Here is a 23,334-nt window from a genome sequence, read left to right as displayed (position 1 = left end):
CTTTGGAGAGGACTACGGTCTGGACTACTATTATTATAGATCATTAAAGCTAGTAAATCCTTGGTTGACAAAAAAAAAAACGTACTTTACCCTGTCCAACACGACACAAAAAAAAAAAAAAAAAAAAAAAAAGAGTACTGACGTGATTAGTGGTTGCTGTGGTTGGTGTTTTTTTTTTTCCCGTAAGCTCGATTCAACAGCTAAAAACTTTCTTTGCCTTCATTGGGAAACTCCTGCTCAAAGTCTGCTTTGTACTCAGCGTTGCATAAGTACATGTTTGCCAATGCTGCAGTCAGAGAGGGACTGTTGTTGGTCTAAGCTCCAAAAACTGCATCCGCATGCAATGTGAACTGTGCTCCACTTTTTTTGCCCGCAAGCTTGAAATGCAGCTTTGTGTAATTTTGACATGCTTTTCTTGTGTTAGTGTAAGGAAAAAAAATTTTTATTCTCTAAACGTGCAGGATAAAATGACAATGAAACATGTTAACTTCAAATGTATCATGAAATATTACAATAAACGAACTGTATACTGTCCGGTACAGACATCTTTGACTAGCAAAATGTTTAAACGTGACATTCAAATGTCTTTTCAAGTATGTTCAAACATACTTGCAAGTGAATTTAAACGTATTTGTCAGTCAAACATGTCTACTCCACATTGGCAGTTCCACGCTTCTACAACGTAAAAAGAAAATGTATATATATATATTTTTTTTTAAATCGGCAGCTAGGGTGCCCAAAAAAATGCAGTGAAATAACCGAAAATTACTTCTCATAAAAATACATTTATTTCCATAATTAAAATACAGTTTGTAGTTGTAATTTAAAAAAAAAAATTGCATTATTTTCAGGTTGTTTGCACATTTTAAAACAAATTACAGAGAAATATAATAAGTAAAAATTGTATGACTCTTAAAATTACAGTAATGCGCTGTTATTGTTTTTAATGATTTTTATTTTATTTATATTTTATTTATTTTATGGAGAGAGGCTGTATAATAATTTGTGTTTGATGTAATATAACAGTACAGTATATGACACAAAATATTTTGATTTGTCTTTCAAAATATGTCAAAAATCTGTTTAAAAACTAGATACTGGGTTTAAAATTGCAATTATAAAGCCCTTTACCACCTTACGAAGCCATCAAATCGCTTTTCAATTTTGGCATTCTAAGATCAAGTCAAATTCTTTGTTTTCCATGTTATTCACCCTCTCAAGCTTTCTCCTCTTAATATGTCTCTTTAGCTGTCCTTTCAAAATAAATATTTACAATGCCAATGAATGTTACCATTTAGGGCATTACAAGAATTGTTATTTTCAATAAAAAGTAAACAGTCAAAGAATTTATCGTAAAATTACACATTTTTAGTATTAATTTCTCAATAGTTTTAAAATGGCATTTTACAGTTTATTCCCTTAAATAACAGACACATATTTGTGAAATTAAGATTCGCGTGTGAAAATATTTTAACAATAAATATATGCATTTCTTGTTATGTCACCGGGGTAGACGGTGAGAGTGGATCCCAAAGCACGCAGAACACGAAATGAGGAATGAGATTTATTCCACAATGATGCGCGGAAACAAACCACCCGAAAAAAAATGGTTACAAATTAACACAACGGAGGACAGTTGCAAAAGGCAAGGAGAAAAATAAACATTGACAAAAAAAACGCTTGTTTACAAAAAGCAAGAAATAACAGCAAATATGGTTTCACACGAAATAGAAAGCACAACTTAGAATAACATGGCAAAAGCACACAGGTAACAGTAATGGTAACGGTGAAAGAAACGCAAACTATAAATCCAACAACTATGAAAGTGCAACAAAGAGCGAGGGGGAAATACAAGACACGTGAAAACCTATAAAAAAAAAACTATGATAGGCAATGAAAACACGAGCATAAACACTTGTCAGTACGGCAATGAGCAAGATGAATAATCTGGCAGTGGTGACTCTGTCGCTTTTAAAGTCCATTGATTGTTCATGGGGAACAGGTGTGGTAGTGGAGGGAACGCCCACCAGTCACGCAGGCGCTGGAATGAAAAAAACAACAACACAGAGGCCTGAGAGCCGAGCCATGACATTTCTTTTTTTTTTCTGGAGAGCTCAGTATTGTTCATTTGGTAATTTTACCGATTTTACATGTCATCGTCATTGCTCTCTCTTTTTTAAATGTTTTTAATTTTATTTTGTATGTGGGTGACAACGTGTATGTGCATGTGCGTGTGTGCGTGCGTGTGAGTGTGTATTCATTAGTTTACCTAAAATCTATTAAGAAACCCCATACCGTTCACCTAAACCGAACACTTCGGAACCCAGCCAGAGCCGTGAGGCCGTCAGGAGACCTGAGGAAGGACCCAAAGAAAATAAATCAAAGTGAGCCATGACATTTCTAATGTGTTTTTTTTGTTGATGTTTTTTTTGTAAAAGAACAGAAATGCGTGTTTTCACAGTTACAGTGATATTTCATGTTATTTTAAATTTAGTCTATTTTTGAAAATTAAATTTGAAAAATATAGGAAAATCTATCAAATCAAATAAACAGCGAAATTCTGTTGTTTTTATTTTGTTTTGTTTTACAGTGCATACTCAGGAAATATAACCCATCTTTTTTTTTTTTTTTAAACAAGTACATGTGCACTATTCTCTTCAGAGATTGTCTTTGGGAAATCCCATCCCTGAGGTCATTTTGCAATAAATGCTGTGAAGGTCGTGAAATACTTCCACTCTTAAGTCATCTGGGAAGGAAGATGAGCAGGCAAGCTCGGATGGAGACAGGTGTGATAAACACAGAGTGCATGATGCTTGGATATTATTTGGTCTGGTTTATCTCGCTGGTTTGATGCAATTTTTCTTCTTTTTCACTGACAGTGTAGTAGCAGAAGCATACTTTGCATTTTTGTTGAGTTTTTGTATGGGGTTGTTAAATATAAGATAAATATCATCTTTTGCAGTGACCTTATGATAAAGATGCACAGAAAAAAAACAACAACGGTTGCCTACTTTCTATTCCCGCTAACAAAAAGTCGAATTTAATGACTTTGAGTGCTACATTTAAATTAACCGGGTATGAAATATCTTTATCTTAATTATCGTCCAATACCCTGTGGCAGAATTTTGAAGGCAAATCAATAGACAGTATTGACCTTCAGCACGGACAGTGCTTGGCAAAAAGACAAAATCAATACAGTTGCTCCAGCAAACAAACACACGTGCTGCTGGTAAGCTAAACCTGCTGTTCTATTTCCCTTAAACAGGAATGCACATTTATTGATTTGCATTCTGTATTCGTCTACAAGATTGAGAGGTTTTAAGATTGTAATTACTCACAACTGGAGAAAATACAGACAAAACAGATGAATACATTAAAGTAGCATCATTGCGGGAATGCTGAACATCATTCCCACATGTTGTTTCTAACCGTTATTAACTGTTTCTAACCGTTATTATTATTACAATTATATCAGGCGCTTTTTATTCTGCACACTTTTTTTCCCGTGTAACAACTCCCACATAATACTTTCGATTAACAAATTTCAACTTGCTTCCAAAAATTCATGCCTCCCGGGGTATATATTGTCTGATTCAACATTACTTACTGTATTAGCACAATATAACGTTAAATATCAACATTTCCCCGTTCATTTTCATTCAAAGTCCCACTTTCCAAGCCCACTTCCAACTGAACATCATTGTTCAGCATTCCCACGCGATTTCTCCAGAAATTGCACTTGTCTAGTTAACAATAAAGTCCATCTTTCATCGCGTGCAAAACTGTTATTTGAGTTGTCATTACGTTTACTGCTCAAGTTTGTTTGTTATGTCAACTTCTGTAGCCACTTTCCAAACCATCATCTCCTATAGGAGACATTTCATGAGGGCGTGTTTACTGTTGGTTTTGATTTTCTAAGGCCCACTGACTTCCCTGAAATGTTTGTTTACTCTGAAAACATGTGGACGGGTCATTAGTCACCAGATAAACAAGGCCGCAGGTACGTGCCGTTCCCGCAGGTTACTTTCAATTAAATGCATACAACAGAGTACTGTAAACAAGAATGCCAACACTGTGAAGAATGTGCACAAACCTTGAACAAAATCACACTTGCTTTGGAGTAGTACATAGAGAAGTATTCCCAAACACACAGGCTTGCCCACAGAGGTGTGATCTGCCCGGCAAGGCTGTGAAAACACCCCAGAAAGCAAACACAGCCTCACAAGGCAAGTGCTTGTTCCGAGGCCAGAAGTTTGGGCACCCATCCTTACATCTTTGTGAGAGGTGAAAAAGGTTGAAGGTGGAAGTATAGGCGGTCCAATGACAGTAGAAAAATAAGTTATTACTACTGATAGAAGAGTGAATGTTAATAATAAAAAAAAAATGTTATGTATCGGTTCTGTGGGGTTGGGTTTTTGTTTGATATCAGGTGTTCAGTGTTTTGTTTTGTGTTCCTTGTCTTTCCCCTCGTCTCGTTATGTGTAACCACGTCCACCTGTGTGTCTTCCCTTCCCCTGTGTGTCAACCTAACAGTGCCCTCAGCCGCTTGTGTCTCCCCCAGGTGTGTCTTGTCAAGTAATTAACGAAGGTGTATTCAGGCCCCTTCCACACGGAAGTAAAGCCGGCTTTGTTCCTCAAACAAATCTCGTACGCACAGAAGCATTTCAAGACTTTGCGTGTGTCCAATAGAAGAAGCTGAGGAGGTTGAGCGGCTGTAATGTATATGCCAAGTCTGGAGTGGTGCTGTAGCGCGGCCACAGGGAGTTAACGGAAAGCGTAGAAGAAGAATCAGCGAAGACGACGAACACTTTTTCAATCTACAGAACAAACATGGCTTTGCGTGTATCAAAACAACACAGCAGAAGTGACAATGGCGGGTGGTTCAAGTGCAACGCCGCTTGTTGAACGTGGGAATAAAGAAGCTAAATATTTTGCTGCAAAAGCATAAGCAAGCGAAGGAGGCTGCGGAAAACGACTACGTCACGGCTATCCGCCATTGTTGTTTACAGACGGTTCTCGCGCAGTCACGCAAGAATTGGCTGCGACATTGCGTCGTAATCGAGCTGCGTCATCACTGGAAGAGTATCCTACATAAGGTGTCCAGACGGCGCGTTTTGAAATCTTTCCCCTCTGGAGCCCGCTTTCAAAAGTGATCGGTTTCAAGCTCCGAAACCGCGCCACCGTGTGGACGAACAGCCGAACCGGTAAGAAACCTGTGAGGATACATTGAAACTAGCTTACGTGTGGGCGGGGCCTTAGTTTGTGGGGTTTGTTCAGTCAGTTTGGGTGCATTGTGTACGTTATGTGTGGAAGTTCGTACGTCAAATCTTCATCACAGCCAATCCGTCTTCGTCACAGTCAAGCCGTCTTTGTCACAGCCAAGCCAAAGCCCAAGCCAAGTCATAGCCACTCCACAGCCAAGTCATCACACTAATTCCAGTAATGGCGACTAGTCTAAACACGTCCTGTCCAGTCGTGGCGACCAGTCTAGCCCCGCCTTTTCCATTCATGGTGACCAATCCAGCCCAGTCACGGCGACCAGTCCAGTCACGTTATGTCCAGTCATGGTTGTCTGCTCACCTTTGTCCCTAATGTTTCATTACAGTGCCACACATTGCACTTGATTCCTGTTTCACTGCCTTATTTTCCTGCATTTGGGTCCGCCATCCCTTAATCACTCACGTCACACATGACAAAAATGAAGTGCAGATGACAAACCTGTAAAAACTGGCAACCCCCATGTGCGTTTAACTGCACTGAAAATAACCAAACACAATGAAATCCATAGTTGAAAGAAGTTCTGTAATTAGTGACATTGTATGACTCTTTGTGATTGCTTTCATTTCATCCCTTATATGAATCGGAATCGCTAAAATTACATTACTTGAATAGATAACGTGTCGCTTTATTTTTTTGCCCCTGGCATTTCACAAATGTTTACAGCGTTTGCACTTCCTTTCATGGTTTAATACAGCACATCTCTTTGTTTGCTAAATTAATCTATTTGCATATACTTTTTTTTCCCAGAATGTGCAAAGTGAACAGCAATTGCGCAACTCTTTAGTAAACCAGGTCCATGTAGTCCTAAATCTATCAAAACAGAATAAAAAACACAAAAAATATTTGGATGTTTGAAAATAAACCAAGTTCTGTGGGATGCAACAGACTCCCTGATGAACTCCACTTCTGCAATTGTTTTTTCCCCACTGGCATACTTGCCTCATTGGGCCTTCATACTTCCTATATTAACACATTGTGTACGTTGCCCAAACAATCTAATCATAAAAATGGCGAGTGTGCAAACATTCCCAAAATAAATTGTCTCAAGTGATCTGTACAATGATGTATACGAAGATGATGAATAACGGCTTCAATTGAAATATAAGCTTCATTTGATGCCCCTGAGTCATCACTTAAGTTGTGATAGTACAGGAAGTAGAAATGTGCCATAAGCCAACATGACAGGAAATACAAGACTTTAACAATACAAAGTATTATAAATATTAATTAATTGCTTGCTATAGTTTGAAGTTGCATTTTCACAGTATAGTGTGTTTTATCTGATCTTTTATTGTCAAACTGAGTTTGAAACATCCCATGTAGTTTTCTAATATTACGCTACTGGGGCAATGAGAACAATCGATTTGTTAATGGTTAGGGGTGTCAGGCGATTAAAATTTGTAATCGTAATTAATCCCATGACTTCAATAGTTAACTCACGATTAATCACTAATTGTATATTTGTTCTTAATTTTTTTCATTTCATAATTTTTTTTTCACATTAGCATGTTGCGGTTTGTCTGGATAATGCAGAAATGGCGACAAGTGGTAGAAAAAAAGGTAACAGTTTATTTTGCGGAGGTCAGGCAAAAACAAAAAAGACTCAGGAGGCAGGCAATTTTATATTTGTTCTAAAAGTACAATAAAAAAATTTTTTTACGTTTTCATACTCTTACATATAAGTGTAAAAAATGTTTAATAGAAACATGGCTGCATTGTCTTTGAGTAATTTCATAATAATTCATAAAATGTAGTTAAAATTAAAAAGAAAAACGAGTGTGGTATTGATTTGTGTTGGGTCATTTTTCTGCCACCAGATGGCATAATTGCATTTGTGAGACGTTAGTGCTCAGTGCATTTCTCTTTTCATATTAAGAGCTGTCTAATCTTTAACATGAAGTAACGTGAAATTCTGCACATTTTTAAAATTGTAAAATACATCTTGACCCCAGTGGCCACAAAAATATACATTATTACATTTATTACTGCTAAATTTTGACATGGACGTGACTTTTTGACACCCCTAATGGTATGTTTGTTGGAAATAAGTATAATAATATATAATAGTTAATAATAATATAAATAATATTAAATCACTCTGCCATCTGCTCTCTCATTGGAGATGCTTGTCTGATGTCACACCGAGCCGCTCTTGAATAAAACTTTTTCCAATTTGAGTTGCCTTGGCATCGCGGAACAAAGAATAATAGAAAAGTAAAACCACACACACACGAGACAAACATTGACAGGGTAAAACAACACCGTGTACTTTCCCCAAAATATGTTAAATATTTTACTTTGTTCACTTCTGGCATTTGAGTTTGGTATGTGACATTTGTTTTTGTAGGTGATGCAAGAAAAGCTCCAATTTTTGCCTCACATTCTGTCGAGGCGACAACGAAAGGCCGAGTCTGGAATCCAGCGTATTATTTTTCTACGCCTCGCTTCTCTGTTGAAACAGTGGCAGTCTGTTTTGAGAAATGTGAGCTTGTTTTGCTTTATGATCTGCAATCTGCCTTCTTTTTGATACGTTGCCTCACTGACCACTAGAGAATCCTTCAATAACATAGCTCGGTGTCCAATGAGGCCTCCCATTCCCATTTTAAGGACAAACGTTTTCAGCCCGTTTCAAGAACTACAAAAGACTTTTGTATGTATAGCCAGGAATAGTTTCACCTATTGTCTGGTTATTTTGGAACAAACAATCTTTTTCCAAAATGGGAAACTTGATTCTTGGCTGCTTTTGTGTGCAACAGTAATTAAATATTTAGCCTACAAAATTGTTCCTTTTAAAGTATAACTACATTGAGATTTTGTTTATGTTGTCTTATCCAACGATCCGTCCTTCTTGTTTGTCGGAAAATGGAATCTGCAGGCAGGATTCTTCTTTTGGATGGGTTTCCTGTGTTCTTTTTCACTAAGTAAGCATCTGTTATCCATCCCCTCGTTCCAAAGTGATCGGCAAAGAAGTACTGTAGATACTGTAAACAGAATGGAGGACATTTTGTAAATAATAAAGATAAACACGGGGAAGAAATTAATCTTGTTCAAGTATTTAATGGAATTCTTACGACAAATCCAGATTGTAGCAGTTGAAGGAAGTGTTCCTTTAGTTTTGCTAATAGCTAGCTAGTTGAGCTGGACTAGAATTGCTCAATTTGCTCATCACTCAACTCAACTCTATATTTATAGAGCACTTTAAAACAACCACCGCTGTTTTCTTAAGATGGAACCCAGGGGCAGCACATACAATGAAAACAGCAGAGGCCCCGGAATTGAACCCTGTGGAACACCATACACACTAAAACACGGTTGGGTCAAAAACAACCCAACTATTGGTTAAAAATGGACAGATCCTCTACTTGGATCTTTTTGACCCAACTTTCAGTCAAGAAATGGGTCTTTTAGTTTAAAACAACTCATAAATATTGGTCAGATCCTTTACTTGGGTCAAAAAATTGGGTCATTTTGTATAAAACAACCCAGTAAGTTGGGTCAAATTGACCCATAAAGTAGATCGGTCCATTTTTGGTCCATAATTGGGTTACTTTTGACCCAACTGTTTTTAGAGTGTACGTTCATGTGAATTCATATTGCACATATTCGTCCGACAACTTTCTTTTTTTTGCTCGACATAGTTAGTTTGAAGGTATTACAATAATAAAGAAATCACATGACGTACCATCACAAAAGTCAAAAGTCCAGTACTGAGCTCACCAAATTTCCTGCAGCCAATGGTGCCAAGCGGGGTGCATAATCACGAATCATTTGAGGCAGGTGTGTGTTTTGACCTCTGCCGAACCCCTGAGACTTGACACACCGAACCTCAGGGGTTCGATCGAACCCAGGTTACGAACCACTGACTCTAAAGGATTTACAGCAAAAATCACAAATTCCATCACCTGAAAGGTTTGAATGCCTGTGAGTCGATGTAAGCATTTCTGTTTCTTATAATGTGCACGTGCGGGATGTTTAAAATCCTGGGGCCGAATGCCTGAACCTTTAAGCTTCTGCAAGGAACCCCGTTCTCGCCGAGATCCACAAAGACAGATTATCTCTGGCATTCCACATCTGGAAGCAATTGAAAGCAGAGTTGCTGTTTTTTCTCAGAAATACGCAAATATGTAGGACAAAGTGCACATGAAAGGAAGGAAACTGACTCTTACAGTATACGATGATGTACAGTAAATGCATCTTAGTAACATTTGAGGTTAGGCTTTGTTAAATCCGCTTTATTTTTATTGTATTTTTGTAAGAACAGGCGCATTTCATATTGTTTACATGTAAAGAAACCCTACCAAACATTTGGTAAGAATAGGAAACCATCAAAACCCATTTTCCAAAACAATAATAACCCTTGGTCAGAACAGGTTAAAGAAGAACTATTGGATCAGGGAGTTGTGACTGGTAACATGATAAATTGATAATGGGAAATAGTCAAATTAAATTGTCAATAGTCCAACAGGCACACCTGGATAAGTGTTATAAATCAATTTATTGCGGCATATAAACGATTAATTTGGCTGGAATGGGATGATCTGGATTCGCTCCAACATCACCGCCAAATGGACTCTGAAATATAATTACGGTCTTCTCAATTTATTGAGTAAGAAAATCTAAGTAAGAAAAAACTGTATTGAACGTCTTGTGATTTTCAAACACAATTGCAATGAACAGTTAGCTAGCTAGCTTACACCCTGAAAATGCTTCTTTCCTTTGGATAGTCCGCTGGCGTGACCACTTTAGAGCGCCTCGTTTTCGCAATTGGAAAAACCCAGCGACAAACTGGTGAGCTAGTGGAGGCTTTAACCCCTTTTCACACTGCACTCAGTCACTGTGAAAAGAGTCAGTGTGAAAGAATCGCACAACAATGCAAAATGACGCGATTCTAGTGTGCCCATATTTGGAAGTACGTAGCAGCCTACCAGGAAGTAAAAACGGATAATAGTGGGTGCATAGCCTTGTTTAGCGCTGTTGAACTGTTAACCAAGATAGCATTAGCATTAGCATTAGCTTAAGACACACAGGGCAAGCAGAAACTGATTAAGCAAGAGGGAATGACTGACAAGACTAAGGGAACATTTATACAGAGATTTTACGCAAAGCTGCAAAAGCGCCTGAAGCCACCATAATTTGCATATCATGCTAGTTGCATAAATGTTATATAAATGGAATGCAAACTTTTGTGTGAAGAAATGCAGTTAAACAGTCATTTTGTAATTGAACATTTCCTGTTCCTTATAGATTTGTTTACCTACACCACATTTTCTAAACTGGTTACTTGGTTACTGGCCGTAGATGCTAAACTCTTGAATTGTGTTCTCCCTTACCAGAATTGTTACTTTCACTGACTCATCATGACAAAAAATCTTGAATTCAGAACTGTGATATTGCCACAGTAAATGTGCTTTTTAAAAAAAAAATAAAAATTTTATACATGATGCATTAATGTGCACTACAATAGCTCGAGCAGGAGCTGTCATTATTCAAAAGTATTATTTTTGAGACAGTAACAATCATAGAAGGCTGAATATAAAACTGTATTATCCCAAGCCAGTCGAGTGCAAGATTTGCACTTGATGATTTATTGCAGAGGGAGCATCTACACTACATCAGCATTAGTCTGACATAGGCAGATTAAAAGAAAAACAGCAGCAATTACAGTATAGTACAGCAGAATATAGTTTATGCAATGTTAGACAGGGTTAAGCCTGACACAAATATATTATTATTATTATTATTATTATTATTATCATTATCATTATTATCCATCATCTTTATTATTATTATTATTTGTAGTAGTAGTATCATCCATCTTTATTATTATTATTATTATCCATATTTATTATTATTATTACTATTATCATTATCCATCATCTTTTTTATTGTTATTATTATTACTATCATCCATCTTTGTAATTATTATCTTTATTATTATAATTATTATAATTCATATATATTATATCCATCTTTATTATTATTATTATTATTGTTATTATTAAAGTTAAAGTATCGCTGATTGTCACACCTACCTAAATGGGGCAAAATTCTTTATCATTATTATTATTATTATTATTATTATTATTAAAGGTAGTTCTACTGTAAGCATTACCTTCCTATCATTAAGGATGTTAAGTAATTCAGGCTACCTATGAGCCAACACACAAACTCAGATTCTAATTAGGCTAATAAATCAGGCGGTCAAAATAAAATTTTGCTTGCATTATTAATACATAATATAATTGTAATCTAATTAGCTGAGCTTTGCAACAAAATAGTGTCATTCAATAGATCTTACTTGCATTCTAACTACTGATAGTTTGAAAGCCACTGATGTTAATCTCTACTGTGGCGCTTCATTAAAGACAAATGGTGGTTTTTGTGGCAAAATAAATATAAATACAATCCCTTTTCATGATTCAGCTCTTGTCTGTTTCCTTTCACCTTTGTTTACAGCTATCATTCATTAGTTGGGCATTGAGGAGCAAATTATACTCAAGCCTTTTATTTTCTGTGCATTCAAGTCTCACATTGCCCCCGTTGGTTTAACTAATTAAGAGTGTTTTGTGCTGAGAATGATACATCCAGTCCCCTCTTAAGTCTCCAAGGTAATTAAAGTCATTCTTCAGTAATATTCCCAAATAAACGGTTTCCTCTTGCCTATTTGAGACCTAATTGGAAGCATGTGCATCCAAATCTGAGAGCTCATTTTTAACCCTTGACATTTCAAGACACCAATTCTCCTTTTGTTGTTTTTCTCTATGCATGCAGGAAAAATGTATTGTCAGCCAGTGGTTAATGACTGTGAGAGGCCATAAAAACATTGCATTGGTTACATAAAATCATATTCCATACATACAGAGTCTGTGCATAAGAAAAGCTAGAATTAAGTTCTGCGGTCTACACATGGGCAAACATACACTGAGGCTTTTGTGAGACATTGGTGCGGTTTCTTCTTTTACTCCGGCAGCAATCGAGCTTGGAAACCGCACGTTTCATTTGGAAATTCAAGAAAGACTGCACAATGGGTCCTCTGATCGCTTACGGCGTGCGCTTTCCTCAAATCCCAACGACGGGCGTGATTCCAGCGTAACTGGGTGATCTCAGGTCATGGCATTTGGCGGGAATCATATCTCACCGCAGGCGACAGAACGATTATGGGATTTATCCCAAATGATTCTAAACGTACCGTCGCTTGACAGGAGGATGTCGATGTGGTCCGCAGAGGATTTGCCCAATGAATGTAAATCATTTCTGCTGATTTCACGCTGGTTACATCACGATAAGGCTTTGTGCTGCAACACAGCTATTTAATGCTTTGTTTATAACTTTGTCCTTGATGTTACTGTAGTGTGAACAACAAGCAAGTATGCTTATATTTTATGAGTCATAACAATACATTACCTCATACAGGAATAGACTGACTGTAAACACTCTCACTTTAAACAACAACCTAAGTCAAACAAGGAATTGCTTGGTCAAGTTCTCTAATTGTTATTAAATTACAGTGGGCCTTAGCAAGAATTCAGTTCAGTGAGTGAATAAAGCGGCGATGAGCTACTAAAATGCAGAAGGGGGCTAATATTTTAGCGCTGCTGCACTTCGTGTCAAGGTGTATGACAAAAATGCTATTTTAGATATGGATATACATTCAAATATATGCTAATTTAAATGTTCCTAAAATTTTCAATGCATACATAAAATATCCAACCTGCGGCTCTGGAGCCACACGTGGCTCTTTAGTCCGGTTTATATAGACTGTAAACTCATCCGCTCCCTGTGGATCTCTAACAAAAACTGGTATAAATTTGCTTTTTTTTTTAACATATTTTTTTATATAAAATAATCTTTAAATTAATTACTGATTTCGATTTTTTTTTTAAAGGAATTACATTTTCAAAAATCCAAATCTCAAGTCAAATTTATTTAAATGTTAAAAAAAGAGACGAACGACAGATGAAAACGTTTTTAAAAAATTACCTAAAAATTTCCAAAAAGTGACCATAAAATGTCCAAAATGGTAGAGGAAAAGCAGAAAATTACCATAAAACGACCATGAAATTGCAAAAAATGTGAGATTTGAATAAATAAAAAATAATAATAAAACAAAATGTTCAAAAGGTAGCTATAAAATGTCAAAAAGGCAGAAAAAAATGTTTAAAAAATTCATTTAAAAAAGCCATTAAATGTTCATAAAAGGAAGTAGAGAAGCACAAAATTGTCAGAAATTTTACAGAAAGGCAGAAACCAAAATATTATTGAGCTACTATGCTTAAGATAAATCGTTCCAAAAAATTATTAGGCCGACTCACGTTGTAGTATAGAGCGGACCCAGTCCAAGCACAACCAAGCTATGTCTGCCATCTAGTGCCGAAGGGTGATATTACAACTTTACAACTACAGTTGACCCTGGCATATTTGCAGATTTTTTTCTCTCCTTTTTTTCCCAAAATATTTTTTTATATATATATATATATTTTTTTTTTTTCGATTTCCCCAAAATTTTGGCGGTCTCTAAACATTTTTTTTCAATAAATGAATAAATATATAAAAATGTAAAGAAATACATTAATTAATAAAAAATTAACTAAAAAATAATCCCTCCACTCAAAAAAATTATAATTGCCATGGGGGTATTAATCTAGGGGCCAATCAAATTGCACATGAAACAGTAATATATAAACTGTAATGTTTTAGCATGTATACTAATAACGGTTAAATTGACATAGTTAGGATATATAAATGTTTTAATGTTTTGGCATTTCCTAATAACACAATTTTGTTTCATACATACTCTTTATATATATATATATATATATATATATATATATATATATATATATATATGTTGTATGAATTAAATAATTGTTCATGTTATAGTAGCAGCATTGCCTTTGCAAAAAGAAGTAAAAACATAAAGGGTTTGACCAGAATATTGTAATGGACTGAATTCAAGTTTAGAGGTTACAGTTTGTATACTTCTCCCGCATTATAAAATCTGCCCTGACTATAGTGTATGTCATTTAACAGGTTTTCACAGGAAAAATGCATGCAAAAATAACAGTCAAGATTAAGAATCGTGAATCCAGTATCATTAAATCCCCCATCATCCTCATCTTCTTTTTCTTCACTCCCAACAAACTCCAAAATGACGATGAGGCAGACTCATTCTGGACCCATTAATCCTCAGCGATCCGTCTCATTCCAGATCCGACTTCCCCCACACACCTGCTCCCTCACGGGACATTACCTCGGTTCAGAGGGGAGATAAGACGTGTGATGTCATTTACATCCATCTTGTGCCAACAGCTGCTCCACGAAAGCCATGCAAGTTTACCTGTGCAATTACCATGTATTGTTTCTGTTCACTGGAGTGTTTTGTATGTCGTGAATGGCTAAAGTGAAAGCTGCTGGAACAGGTGTGGATGAGAAATGATGCGTAGTTGGCAGCAAGCATTTTTGCCACATCTGCCATGTACATTCGTCAAGTATATTTTTCCACGTGTATGGGAAATTCAAGTATGTGAACAATGATTATGATTTTTTGTTGATAATTTCAGGCGTCACAAAAGCAAAAAATATCACCACCAAAGTTGTATTCTTTTCACAAAAACAAAAAAAAAAATTCTCCACCTTTTTGGTCAGAAACCGTGTTTTGGGTGGAACCAACCTATGATCTACTGCTATCCGTTTATTGCAGCACATAATGTTACCATACATTTCAGACCTACCCATTATATGTGAAAACCTACAATATAGATAACGTATGTAAAATACTACTTCTTTTTTTTTTTACATGCTTTTCACCCTCTCACAAAAATTGTAACTTATTAACAGAGGTGGCAAATCCAGGTCCAGAAAGTAAAAACCCTGCCACAGTTTACAACAAAAAATACAATTTAAAAAAAAAATGGACATAAGTGTTTTTCACATAGCAGCAATGGTATACTGTAGAAACCCATCCATCTATTATCTGAACCACTTACCTCACAAATCTATATATTTTTTAATGATTGCTTGAAAATCCATCCATCCATCCATTTTCCTAACCGCTTTTCCTCACAAGGGTCGCGAGGGGTGCTGGAGCCTATCCCAGCCGGCTTCGGGCTGTAGGCGGGGTACACCCTGAAGTGGTTGCCAGCCAATCGCAGGGCACACAGAGACAAACAACCATCCACACTCACAATCACACCTATGGACAAATTTGGAGTGTTCAATTAACCTGCCATTGCATGTCTTTGGAATGTGGGAGGAAACCGGAGTACCAAAAGAAAACCCACACTTGCACGGGGAGGGAACATGCAAACTCCACCCAGGAAGGCCATTTTCACTGAAGCAACCCCCTTCACTCCCGGCTGTTTTACTGGATTTGGACTGATTTTGCAAGGCCCACAGAATATTCTGTTCTTATGCTATAAAAACATGGAACCTGCCGGAAAAAAAAAATTTGAGTCTCTTCTTTCAACAGGAAAAAAATATATTTGTATCTGTTTCCGTTTTGCAGCAATTAGCATTGCAAAATAGCTAAGTTCAATCATTATTCACAAACCTGTTGAAAACACTGTCAAAAAGAGCTCGTTGCAACATGGCCCTGGCTGATCTCTTATACTTTGCTGCCACCCGCTGGCCATTTGTTGTAATGACTACTTTAAGCAACCTCTTCATGTCAGAAGCTGTGTCAAAGCCTTCTGTATGTACTAATGAGTTAAAGCTGTTTTTGTTGTGTCTCAATGAAGCCAGGCTTTCATATAAATCAAGTCATTGCTAACATCAGTCCCATGATGATGACGTCATTCTTTATAGGAGCTCCACGAAATGGAGAATGGCCTTAGATTGGAGTCATGTTCGTATTTTGAATTGAAAGCGGTGTCAATATGTTTTGTTCTAAAACCACGACTGAAGGATTAAGCCTGACTCTGACTCAGGGAGGGGAATTCACAGTATTCAGCCCCTGTTGGATCCAAAATCTTTAATCACTGCGTATATTTTCCTCGACCACCTACAGATTTATGGTTCCATTAGAATTAACTTTTTTTCCAACCCAGAAAGCTTGTTGGAATGTCATTATAGTGTCTGAAAAGATCCACATTCAGTAGGATTAGCACAGAAAATCGCTTGGAAAAAATGTCAATCTGAGTTCATATTAGATATAAAATATGCTAATTGTGCCGTTTCTTCCATCCCCGGTGGAATTTCTTCAAGTCACTCATGTGTGGAACAAAAAAGAAAACCTTACAATAAACAGTGTAAGTATTCCCATGAGAACTGCCAAACCCATCCGGAAAAAAAACAAAACGTGTCAGCCATAACATGACATCATCCTGTTTGCTCTGTACCGGTGTCCCGATGGTCTGGATTAATTCTATGATGGCGTTCTCAAAGAAAGCGGCAGTAATCCAATGTTGAGAGACAGCGCTGTGCTCGCTCAAGGTCCCGTTGCGCTCCCTGCAGTGTGTCAATGTGTATATTCGCCCTTTTAAAAGAGCATATAGTGACACAATCCGACATTAACAGCTCGGATTGCCCCAAAATTGCTCCACAAAAATGTGCAAAGTGTCTGGACTCGGCGATTTGACTCTAATGCCAGAAACATGGTGCTGAAACATTACCCAAAGATGGAGATCGCTGTTGTTTCATGTTTAGCATGCATACATTGACAAGGCTCTCCATATTTTTGGGATATGCATCGTTCTAATTCTACGTTGTACAGAAGTCAGTTTAATTAATAAGATGTATCTGTTTTTCGTCAAGTCATATTGAACATGACCCACATCGTCACCTAAACGAAAGATCCATAAAAAACATTTGCATTTCGGAGATCACTCGGAACGTGTTTGAAAGTATGTTCGAATGTACTTGGAAAAATGTTCGGACAAGGAACTGCCAATGTGGAGTAAACATTTTTGACTGGTGAGCACATTCCAACATATTCGCAAATACGTTCGAACGTACTCGCCAGCCAAAATTGTTTACACTACGTTGCCATTATGGGGGGGTATCTGTTTTTAGCATTTAGCATATTAGCATATTTTCCAATAATGGCACGGGGTAATACAAACAAACACTTTTTTTAAGGGGAAATCAATCCCCCCCTCAAAAAATATTGACAATAATATGTTATATGTTACATCACTAGTCTAAATATGACATTCTGATTAATATTACATTTGTGGAATTAAGTTAAGCAGCAAAATCCAGCCGTTTTTATCCATTTCAGGGGGCGGCCATTTTGCCTGTAATAGGTCGTTGCCTGAGCCCTGAGCAACTGTGATGTCATCTTCAGTCGAAAATGGCCGCCCTCCTGAGATGTGCAAAAACCGCTGGATTTTGCTTCATAACTCATATTCCACAAATGTAATATTAATCAGAATGTCATGTTTAAACGAGTGAGGTCACATATAACATATTATTGTCAAGAAAGGTTGACTTCCGCTTTAAAGCATTTGACTCACATCATACCAATACATTCCGAAAATTAAGTAAAAAACTTATATGTAACTTATATGATTTATTATTATGTCTGCAGTGCATTTTCCCCATAATTCAATGGGGTATTGACTTGTATGTGCTATATTCGTAGCATTTAGCCTAGAGGTACGTTTAAACACATTTGTGAGTATGCGTATTTGCACTTATGTTCAAACGTACTCGCGAGTTTACGTTAAAAAATATTTAAATACGTTTGAACGTACTCGGCAATCAAAAGCGTTTATTGTTTAGTAAGTCGAACATATTTGCAGATTTTAAATTTTTTTTTAATTTTTTTAGCATTTGGCCTACATTATAACATTATTAATTCATATTTTATTTAAGAAATTGTAAATGTTTACATTTTTTACATTTACACATTTTTTTGTAAATATCTTTGAACGTTCAAAGGTACTTGCAAATACGTTCAAATGTATTTGCAAATACGTTGGATTGAGTTTGCCAGTCAAATATTTTTATTCCACATTGGCAGTTCCATGCAATTCATATAGTTTATTAACATAAATACTGCGTATTTATTTTTTTTTTTTAATAAATGTGAACCTGAGACTTCAAAATAAATATTATTTTGCTGTTACCGGTCCAATGTTTAGCAAAAGCCTGACTTTGTTGCGCTAAAATAACGAAGCACGGCTATGTCGGTATAACTAAAATAATAAATATTCACATTCACAAGAATATCCTAATTTTACCAACAAGATCTTTTAGCAAGAGTAAAAGAAGCCTTCCTACATGTATGAACTATCGTCTTTACTACTGACAGCTCACAGCCAACAGCTGCTCTTCGATGAAATAATTGCTTAACGATCGATAAAGGCGCTTTGAAGGCAGAGCAAGTGCTATGATATGCTAAAGCGCAAAACGGAAGAGCAGGAACCTTTCGGAAATGTCAGATGACAAAGGTGAGAAAACACACTGTCAGTGGGACATCTCAGGCGAGGGTGGCGTTCCTGGTATAGTCAATAGCCCCCTGGAGGTTCAGACATCTTGGCTTACAAGACATTCATCCACCAGGTCCATATTACAGAATGCAGTCATTTGCAAAGGTGTCGTCAAAACATGACGAGTGAGAATATGAAGAAGTTGGCAGCACCTGCGAACTCCAATTACCTGCTATCCTAATGAGGACAAACAATGCCAAAAATGGATGGCTGGATGAGGTAGGTGGTGGAATTTGAGCAAGGGAAACAAGAGTTAAGGACGAACCCTTAGTTTTTCATGTTCTATATTTAAACAATTCAGCACATATATTTTCGATTACATGTTTCCAAATTTGTGGAAATAGTTTGAGAAAGGCTGTTTTAATCTTTACTTACTGTATAGTTTTGGATTTTTCATTAAAGTTAATATTTATTTTTGGTTTGACTCTTGGTTTGATTTGTGGTTAAATTTGTAGTTAAATGTTTAAGTAAAAAAAATTATAATGTATGGAGTACTTGGTATTTTGTAATAAAAGGTAAAGTACAATTCTCAAATGACTGTTTGACCTTCCTTCATCTGCGGACGGCAATACCGAAACAAATAGATTCAAAATGATCTATGAAAATAAAGGGACATTCTTGGTATAATCATAGTAGGTTTTAGTTTTATAAAAGGTTTTCATTTTTTCATTTTATTTTCTTTTTTTACATTTCATTCTCGAAAATATATATATTGTTCAATCCGGGTCATGGCACCAATGTGAAAAGTTTTGGTGCAAGTTTCTGCTAAAAATAAATGCCACAAGACTGTATAATCTCAGTTAGGGTTGCTCGATTATGGAAAAAATAATAATCATGATTATTTTGTTAGTAATTGAAATCACGATTATTCAATTGATTATTTATTTTTTGGTACAAAACAAGAAAATGTTTAGGCATTTAAAAATATTAAGACCAATTTAAAAAAATAGAAAAACTATAATTATGTAAGTTTCTTTTGGACCAAACAGAATGTCTTTATTTATTTATTTATTTATTTATGTTGGCAAGAATTTGGAGTTGGAGTGCTGCATATGCACTGTCTGATCATTTATTTGATACAAAACAATGTTTGAACGTAAAAAAAAAATATATATATATATATTAAGGCAAATAAAATTCTTTGAAACACTTATTATGCAAGTTCCTTTTGGATGAAACAAAATTTATTAAATTTGTTATTTTTAAATAAAATAAAAAGGTGCAAATGTATACCTTTAAAAAACTCAAAAAATTGTATTAATATTCTTTTTCTTACGATTATGCGGATTTTTTAATAGTGGAGTGTAATAATTGAAATTGTAATTGAATTTCAATAATTTGCACAGCCCTATTCTCAGCTGAACTCTTTAGTGAATGCCAAAAAGACCGAGTAGACAGCTGAGGGCTCTTTTACTGCTACATGCGGAAGAAGGTCTAATCTGTCCAAAATGGTTTCTACTCTTATGCCGTCTTGGGAGTGTGGGTAGCTCTGCCGAGCCCATTTAACAATGTGTAACTCCACTACTTAAATGGTTTCAACTGGTTAGTGTCCACCGGTGCAGATAGGAACATGCCAATCCAGGAGAAAAGATCACAGTGACAAAATGGCCGAGCCCAACTTTTGTGCCTAATCTAAGAGGTTTTCAGTTATTTTTGTTAGCTATAACAACATTTGTTCACACATCAGTGCACTGACCTGTCATCTGGTCTGGCATGCCACATGGGCAATCATTTACAAGATGATGTCTCTTAGTTGATAACTATCCAAGAACTCAAAATCATTTTCCCCTCCGTTGTTCTTCTGACTGTGTGCTTTTAGACTAAAGTGAATGTGATTATGGCACTGTAGGGACAGAAGAAGAGAGGAATGCTCCCTTTCAATCCAAGCTTCTATAGAACAACACAAGATGAGAAATGATGCAGAACAGATCACGTGGATCGTACGTGTCATTTCTTTTAAAGGGGACTAAAAATAGACACCAGCATAAGGTTGACAGCTTATCGGATAAGATGTTCATTCCCAGTGTGTGAAACTAATCGTGCATTTAAATTGCTTTTTATGTTGTTTTTTTCCTGCTATCTTCTACACAACCAATCAAACATTTAAAAGGCTTTTTCTGCTGTATTGTAAACATCAATGTCGATAGATTTTTAATGTTTTGGAATAAGTGCCTATTTTAATGGACTCAAATAAATGCACTCAATATAAATCACCATCCTGTCCAGTCCATCCAGTATTATTACAATGATTTAGTTTGATTTTAGGGCTGTGCTATTAACCAAATTTCAATTACAATTATAATTATTACACTTCATAATTACAAAATCAGCATAATCCTAAAAAAAACCCATTATTAATACAAATTTTTAAATTGTTTAAATATATACATTTGCACCTTTTTTACATTTTAAAATAACTAACTTAATTATTGTGTTTCAAGTAATTCTATTTGTCTTAATATATATTTTTTAAATGTTCTTGTTTTTTAACCAAAACTACTACTGCACAGTGCACATGCTGCACTTTTTGTCAAAATATAAATAAATATTATTTTAAATCTATATTATTATAAATCCTGTTTGATCCAAAAGGAACTTACATACATATAGTATTTATTTTCTTTCTTTTTGTTTATTGGTCTTGATATTTTTTAAATGTGTAAAAATGTTCTTATTTTTTGGTTTGTTTGTTTTTACCAAAAAATAAATGATCATCCTACTGCATAGCGCACAAGCCGCACTGCAACTTAATAAATAAATAAATATTATTATATATAATTATAAAACATTTTGTCCAAATTAAACTTACTTAATTATAGGGTTTCTATTTTTTTTATTGGTTTGAATATTTTTAAATGTTTAAACATTTTCTTGTTTTGAACTAAAAAAAAATGATCGTCCAACTGCACAGTGCACATGCTGCACTCCAATTTCAAGTTTTTGCCAAAATAAATGAATAAATAAATATACTCATAAAATGTTTGGCCCACAAAGAACTTACATAATTGCAGCGTTTCTATTTTTGGTGGGGGAGTTTAATATTTTTAAATGTTTAAACATTTTCTTGTTTTGTACACAAAAAAAAAGATCATCCGACTGTTTTTTCAAACATAAATAAATAAATAAATATTATTATAAATTCTGTTTGGTCCAAATGGAACTTACATAATTATAGTGTTTCATTCATTTATTATTTTTTTAAAATATTTTATATGATTTATTTATTTATTATTTTATTTTATTTCCCCCATAATCGAGCATCCCTATTTCCTTCGGGTTGATTTTGTTTGTAATGCAGTCCAAATGTGAGACGTTAAATCCTATTCAACCTGAAGATATAAAACGTGTATAATGAATGTTAATTGAGATTAATGACAGGAAAGGATTGTGGTGGTCAGACACCATCAATCTCATGCATCATAGTTAAACATAGCAGGCCCGTGAAGATGTAAGCTCTCAGTCAGAGTGAGCGCTGGTGAGGAGGAGGTGGATTGCACAATTATGTGTGGGAAAGAACGAAAGACACAAAGTGAACTTTGAAAAGCGCCATACGGCAAACTGATTAACTATGACATTCATGTATCAATTTTGTGCGGTTATAATTGCAGGAAAAAACTGACAACACAGATTGGTAGAAAGGTTGCTTATTATCTTCTCTCGTTTCAGTCAAAATTGAGCAAAGAACCCCTCAGTCGTCAACAATAATGAGGATGAAACATTACATTTTAAGTAGTGACACAGAACAATGTTTTCTCACTCCCATTTCTCCCACACACGCAATCACTCCTCCTCCCGAGCCTGCTGAGTTGTGGTGGCTTGGCATCGGGTAGCTTCAGGCCCTTAGGGGAAACGCATGCCTTGCAAATACTAACACACTATTAATCTTAATAGCAGCGGCAGCGGGACGTCTCTGGAGGCGTCTCCACCTCCAAGGCAACAGGCCGGCTGTAAATCTGCGCACGGCGTTGTCCTCCGTGTCGTTTAGTCAATTTACCGGTGCGTACCACTTCCCTGGCTTGTCTACATGTAAATAAGGAACGGCTATTGTAAAGCTATATTTTACTTATCAAGAGGTATGTTCATGACGGAAAGGGTATGATTAAGGCTTCTATTCTAAATCATATAGTTTAGTTTTTTTTAGAGCGTGTAAATATAAATCAAGGGCATCGCTTTATCTTGTTCTGTTGTAGGTCTCCATTACAAAAGATCAGTTTTAGTGGCTCACCACTGTGAACCCTGACCGGTTACAATTAAAAGTACTTGCAAATATCTTTGAACGTATTTAACCCGTGGGCAGTATTTTATTTTTAAATGGCTTGGTCAGAACCAACAAAAAGCCAAAAAATGGTCACAATAACGCCAAGGGGTTAAATATGTTCAAACGCACATGTACTGTACATGTACTTATTTAAATATGTCCCAATGTATTTTACGTACGTTTGGACATAGTTAAGAGTACGTTGGAATGTTTTGGCAAGCACGTTCAAACATATTTGCAAGTATGTTCGAATGTATTTAAATATGTTCATACATTTTTTAGAGTACGTTCAAACGCTTTTAAATATGTTCGACCATACTTGCAAATACATTTGAACGTATTTACAAGTACCTTCGAATGTATTTG

General features: G+C 35.8%; 1 long non-coding RNA gene across 1 annotated transcript; it reads right to left on the bottom strand.

The window, feature by feature from the left end:
* Positions 1-1,551: 1,551 nt before the first annotated feature.
* Positions 1,552-12,590, bottom strand: LOC144037841 (uncharacterized). The gene is made up of 4 exons (XR_013289075.1): positions 12,470-12,590; positions 4,094-8,261; positions 2,270-2,353; positions 1,552-2,041 (listed from the first exon to the last, which is right to left on the bottom strand). It is a non-coding gene; the product is annotated as an uncharacterized LOC144037841 (long non-coding RNA).
* Positions 12,591-23,334: the final 10,744 nt, after the last annotated feature.

The sequence above is a fragment of the Vanacampus margaritifer genome, chromosome 17 (assembly GCF_051991255.1).
Source record: "Vanacampus margaritifer isolate UIUO_Vmar chromosome 17, RoL_Vmar_1.0, whole genome shotgun sequence".
NCBI classification, from domain to species: domain Eukaryota; kingdom Metazoa; phylum Chordata; class Actinopteri; order Syngnathiformes; family Syngnathidae; genus Vanacampus; species Vanacampus margaritifer.
This window is presented reverse-complemented; position numbering and strand designations above follow the sequence as displayed.